This window comes from Triticum dicoccoides, chromosome 2B (genome assembly GCF_002162155.2).
Source record: "Triticum dicoccoides isolate Atlit2015 ecotype Zavitan chromosome 2B, WEW_v2.0, whole genome shotgun sequence".
Classification (NCBI taxonomy): domain Eukaryota; kingdom Viridiplantae; phylum Streptophyta; class Magnoliopsida; order Poales; family Poaceae; genus Triticum; species Triticum dicoccoides.
In genome coordinates, this window is record NC_041383.1 from 15,183,447 (window position 1) to 15,190,335 (window position 6,889).

Consider the following 6,889-nt stretch of genomic DNA (forward strand, 5'->3'; position numbering starts at 1 on the left):
TCAGCCCCGGCTCTCTCTCTCTTTGACCCCCTCCCGCTCTCTACAGATCGGCGACCCCGGCGACCCCGACGCCGGCCACCGACCCCGACCCCTTCAGCGCCTCCCTCCATGAAGCAACCGGCGACGCCCAGCAACGCCAGCTAGCACTAGACAGGTGCCTTTCCCTCCCCTCCCAAGTGTTAGTTAGCTTAATTTAATTGCTGTTAGTGTTAGTTAGTGTTAGTTAGCTTAATTTGCTGTTAGTGCTAGTTAGTTAATTGCTGTTAGTGTTAGTGTTAGCCCAGTGATAGTTAGTGTTAATATTGATGCATTTGTGCTGCTGTTGTTTTTGAAATTCAGTTAGAGCACACTGTTCAGTTAAATATTTCGTGTGCTGCTGCTTAGTTAATTTTTGAAATTCAGTTAGTGTTAATATTGATGCATGTGTGCTGCTGCTATTGATGCATGTGTGCTGCTGCTATTGACAGTAAATTCAGTTAACTGAATCATGCATGATTCAGTTAATTTAGTGTGTGTGTGTGTGATGATTTGGCTGCTATTGAGATCTTCTATGTAGTGAGATCAGTTTTGCAGCTTATGTTGCTGCTACTATGTATGTGCTTGTTTTGCCAGAAACCGATTGCTAAGTGACCTATGTTTTGCCGGAAATGTTGATTCATTTCCATTCCGGCAAATTTTAGGCGCTCTATATGTGCACTTTCTAGCAAAGGTCATGCCGAAATTTTCCGTGAATTTCGGCATGACTTGTGCTAGGAAGTTGGACATATCGAGTGCTTGAGATTTGTCGCGACGGGAATGAACTGACATTTCTGGCAAAACAAAGGTCGTCATTTTTTGTCATTATTTACTTTATTATATGAAGCTCGATAATTAAACGACTACGACATTGAAACCTAGGAAACATGACCGACACCGATGAGGCCGGAGGTTCTCACTCCCAATTAGTTCGAGCACACGCCTACCTCGACTTTCTGGCGGATCAGGAGAGACAGGAAGCTGGGTGTCCGGACCGCCTTGTCATGACGGATGACGACGGTGGTCGCGCCGGCGCCGACACTGATGACACCAACGACACCGGCACTGAGACTGGCGCTGATGATGTTCCTAACTATAGCACGGAAGGTGGGAGCTCCCAAGCCAGTGAGGGAAAGAAGGAAAAGAGGACACGACGCCGAAATGAGCTCGGCACCGGAAGACTGGTGGTCACGGCGGTGCACCCTGGCAAGTTCGAGCCAATAGAGCCGCGAGAAGTGGCAGCGTGTTACGGCAACCAACTAGCATGCATCCTACGGGTACCGCTAACATCAACACCACAAAATACGGAAGAATGATCCGTTGAAGAAGCTGCTTCTAACTATGTTGCACGCAAGATTCCTGTTCCCCGGTCGTAATGACGAAGTCGACCCATGGGATGATGATGCCATGAAAAAAATCAACAACAAAGCCCTAGGGAAGTTCAGCAACGCATTCAGCGCTTGGAAAACTAGGGTGAATAAGACGATTCAAGTAGACCATGAAACCTACGCCGAGATTGTTGCAGACAATCCGAAAATTACGATAGAGGACTTTGAAAAGTTCAAGGAGACTTGCAATGAAGAAGTTGCCAAGGCCAGGTCGGAGAGAGGCAAGCAGCTGCAGGCAAAGAACATGGGGAACCACCGCCTTGGAAGTCGTGGTTACACGGGAAAGAGGCCCGTGTGGGCTAAGGAGGATGCAGAACGTGAACGTCTGGGGATCCCAGACCCATTGGCTGAATTCACCGACCAGCAGGAGCACGACTTCATCAGGGCCCGAATCTCGTGGGACCCCAAGAAAAAGATTTTTTTTCACCAACCGGCCAACTAGGAAATTCATGAGATTACTGGTAATTATTTTTTTACCACCTTACATATTAGGTTCTGATCAATGAAGTCTACTACATTCTAGTCGCATTCGTTAAATGATTCACTGTCCATTTTGCAGAGAGAGCAACACAAGCTTGCGGCCGAGAGCGACTCGTCGACTCAGTCGACTCAGTCGTCGGCGAAGTACAAGTGGGACACTCCTTTCAACCGGGCCATGAACATAATGATGCGACACCCGCCCGGCCAGCGGCCGCAATATGGATGTGTGCATGGCGCCGGGATGGGGCCACTTGGAAGTACTATTATAGCGAGGACCCCGAGGTCAAAAGACAGAGAAAGAAGTTCAGTCAAGTGACTATCGACGAGAAGGTGGCGCGGGCGATGGAGAAAGCAAAAGCTGAGACCAAAGCTGAGATAATTGCTGCATGTAGATCTGATTTCGTGGATGCCTTTACAACCTTGATTCCAACAGTGGTCACATGGGTGCAACAAAATCCAAATGCGCCACCAAGTGAATTTCCCATGCCCAACTTCATTGGGAGCAACTCAATGAACATCGCACCCATACCCGTACCTAGTATGGCAACCGCACCCGCACCTCCTCCAGCACCTGCTCCTTCGCCCAGCTCTCACAGCAGCCCTAGCTCCTTCTCTGTCTTGAATGTCGGGCCGTCGACATTGGCCGAGCTCGACGCCCTCACGGTAAATATGCGTCGTCGCACCTTCATCAACTCAACTAATTAATTAATTTTCAATTGCCGTTCTTTTTGGATCTCTAACGCCACACGTATATGTCTTCGTAGGCCGACTCCACTCCGTGCACCCTCCTTTACAACATGAAGGGTGGGTTGGTAGATGTGGGGAAGGGTACTATAGTGAACCCTAAGGATCGATTGTTTCACCGCCGGCAGATGCCTGATAACGCCTTAAGGGTCTCCATGGTGAGTGTGAAAGCGGGCTACGCGGGTCTCCCTCGTCCGATACAAACCAATGGAGAGGATGACGAGACCCCACGCAGCTGGGCCAATGCAAAAATTGGCCGATCCTGTGGTCAAAAAAATTTCTTCGTGTCGAGGTGGCCGTGAGCACACCAACGGGACCTCATGAAGGTATGACCACAACACCACCTACACAAGTACAACCATCATTTGTGCTGCTTGCTGAAATCGAGAGACATGAGGAAGGAGGGCCAACCGTTCCGCCGGCAGATGATGCCATCTGCCCCATGGAAGAGGATAGGGATCATGACATGGAGGATGCCGACGATGACCCTAACCAGTATTTCAATACTTCCTTTGACAACAAAGTAATAACGAGTCAACCATATGAATATGAGATGCATGTACCAGAGCCGGAACGTCCTCAGGAGTGCAAGAAGTCTTTGTTCATGCAATCCTCACAGGACACGCCTCCAGATGCCGGCTCCACCCAAGCTCAACTACTTAGCTAGAGTCGTCCAATGCTGAGCCCGGCAACACTAGGGGTGGTGCGCAGGGAGGGTCTGACAAACCCACCAACACCTCAGCCCACCAAGAAGAAGCAAAGGAAGAGACCGGCGGCAAAAAAATCCAATAAAGCTGGCAATGTTGGTTCTAGCAGCCAGCAGTCTTCGACCAAGGTTGACCATGTACCGATGAAACATGCGCCATTAATCCATGTCGCGGGAGAGCCAATGGTACCGGCGAATGCACTAGCTGCCATAGAAGGGGATCTCAGGAGACTCCATGACCATGTGCTTTCGACGGAGAGAAGCCTCCTCGCCTCGGATGATCCAGGATACCCACTTTATACGGTTCATGTGCCGAGCAGTTGCAAGATGTATGTCCACACATGCCCCGCGGACCTCTTCTTCCCGAGGTTTGATTACATCTTCCAGATGTTTCAAATGAGGACACTCCATTTTACATTCGTCCGCCTATAGGCGCTGCACATGAACTACATCGTCAGGAGAGAGCAAGTCACCGGTCTTGCGGTCGCGGACCCATACTACATGCATGAGGGCTTCTTGTCAGTCAACGACGCCAACCGTCAGTATGCGAGTCAGTACATCAAAGATAAGTCATCCATCTTATCATCCCAGGTAAGTCATCCGCGGATAGCACTATAACACATACATCCTTTCGTGCATTTCAATAGTTACTTTGCACGCATGGAGGCTAAACTTGATCGTGTATTTTGCACAGCGGGGGGTGTCGTGCCGTTCTCATTGTTCTTTACCCGCGTTACTCCCGCGCTCTATATTTGGACCCGTCGAAGAACATACAGAAGAAAGATTACACACACATAAAGTATGTTCTGGACAGAGCTATCCTGGGCTTCAGCATGCGGGGTGGCTACATCCAACACAAGAAAACAAATAAGGCCGGGCTTTGTTTCAGCCACAAGACTGACTTCTGCTGCATCCAGCAACCGGCAAGAAGTGAGAATGATGGATTCTACGTCATCCATCTAATGATGGAGTACAGAAGGGATGTGCAATCACTTTGCATGAAATCTTCATCCGATACCCATATCCAGAGATGGGCCGAAGCCTTTGGAGCCGTGCCGGATAATCGACTTCGAAATGATTTCTACCGGATCCAACAGAAAATTGCGTCCATCATCATCAAAGATGTCCTCGAAGAGAATGGAATGTTCTACGCTGGCCCAATATCGCGAGCTGACGTCCGAACCCGCATTGCCCTACAGCGTCAGGACATGACACTTTCACTAAGCTTGGGTCTGTCCTCCCTGATATGGACAGATGGGAAGAGTGCACTGCTTAAAAACAATGTGTCTGTTTAGTTACTTGTTACTTTCTGTACGACGAAACTTTGAATCTCTCAGTACGACGAAACTATTAGATGTATGGTGCCGCGCTCTACTTAATTACTTTCGGTACGATAAAATTTATTAACTATGTTTACTATATATGTTGCTTCTATTTCATAATTGTTTTGTTGAATTCACTTCATGGTATATATATGTGCATCTCTGACAGGTATATAGATCAACGATGGCGAGGAAGTGGTATGCCCTGTATGTAGGGCATGTTCCGGGTGTGTATGATGAGTGGCCAGAGTGTCAGGCCCAAGTCTCTGGCTTCTCCGACGGAAGCCAGAAAGGGTTTGATAGCAGAGCGGAAGCCGAAGCTAGTTACTTGAGATTCATAGCAAAACAGGGGATTCAGAACCAGCGCCGCTACAAAAACTACTACATAATACCTTTTTTGATCATGGTGATCGCTCTTATCGTGTATGTCTTAGTTTAGGTAGATGATGAAACATGTGTCTACGGTGACAATGTAAGAGACATGTCATCATTATAACTTGTATCGCTATTTCGAGATGATGATGAGATCGACATCATTTGTGTTGAGACTATGTTGATATGATGAGACTATGCTGTACCACTTCGATGATGATGATGAGACATTCCATTTTCATATAGTTCCAGTGTATATGTATGTTGTAACTGTATAAAACATGTAAAAATACGAATACAGCAACATAAAAAAAAGAAATACTAGCAGTAGCGTGTGGTATTGGAGTAGTAGTAGTAGCGCTGCTTACCAGTAGCGTTTGTTTGAAGGGCCACACTACTAGTATTAGCAGTAGCGATGGGCTGAGGCGCGCTACTGCTAGATACAGATAGCAGTAGCACTGGTTCAAACAAGCGCTACTGCTAAAAAAATAGTTGTAGCACCGTAGCAGTAGCGCGCCTGCCCACGCTACTAATAGCCAAATAACCAGTGCTACTGGTAAGGGTTTTCCTAATAGTGCAAGCAGGTTTAGTGGCTCAGCCCCTTTTTCGGCGCCGACGTTTTGCTTGTCGAGTGCGGCGCCCCATCTCTTGCCTCGGCCTCTACCTCCGCGAACATTACTTTGTGCACCAAAATCGGTTGCGGAACGTATACGTCGACCTCGTCCTTTGTTCTCCGCAAGGTGTCAGGCTACATGATGTCCTTCCACTGTTCATTGTGGCTCCCGTGTCCCGGAGATCTGCCCTTGGTTGGTGGGGCCATGGCGCCACTGGCCCCGCCATCCTTTGGTGAGGTTTGTTCGATGTTCGCATTCTTGTGATCAGACAGCAACAGCAGACCCGCCGTGTTGACGTTGCAATCTGAGATCTTTCGTCGAGGAAACAACCTTTAGGTGCATGGTCGATGTGGTAGTTGTCTCAAACCATGACGACAAGTTGTACGTTCTTCTGGAATTGTTGCCGAAATTCATGTTTGTATGCAACCTCTGCGTTCCCTAGTCCGAACGGGAAAGCACTGGTGAGGCTGGCGGTGGAGGTCGCCGGGATTGGACCCTCGCTCTGTGCCCCATATCAGACGGGTGGCAAAAACAATCAGAGATCAACGCAAGTGTTGGTAATGAAGGTGGCGCTGCTCGTGTAGATGGTACCTGTGGAGCGAGCCGGTGGGTTGATGTCGACCCGGCCTGCCCTGTCGGTGATGAACGTAATGGAACCAACCAAAGATTAGCCTCTCTCCCAGTGGTAGGCTGCCGGAAGCAGATGAAGATCCGATCCAAGACCGGTCTCCAGCCAGCGCCGCCCGTGCCTGGCGCGCCAACTGGCAGTGCAAAATACCGTCAGATCCCTCGGTAGGGGTCCAAGCACAGCGGTAAGTCATGGATCAGAGGTTACACAAGGGATTTATCCAGGTTCGGGCCTCCAGAGAGTAATACCCTATGTATTGCTAGTTTTGATGATTCATAATGAAGGGGTACCTCATGCGAGGGGTTACAAGTGTGAATGATATTGCTACCAAGAGTTTTCTTATCTGTGGATAGATGATCAATGAGTGCCCTAGACCTCCCATTATATAGATAGGAGAGGTCTAGGGTTTACATGCTAGATGGGATCGGGGGCATTGTCGTCCTCCATTCTTGGAGACCACGAAGGTCGTCTTTGTCTCCTAGGGTTTGCACCTTGCCATGGGCCTGGTGGGCCCCGTGTTTTGGATGAGCCCGAGCTCTTTGGCGTTAGCCATCCCTGGCAGAAGACCCCGTCATTGGGCGCAACCAACAAAATTAGAGGTAGGTATGGACAAAACAAGA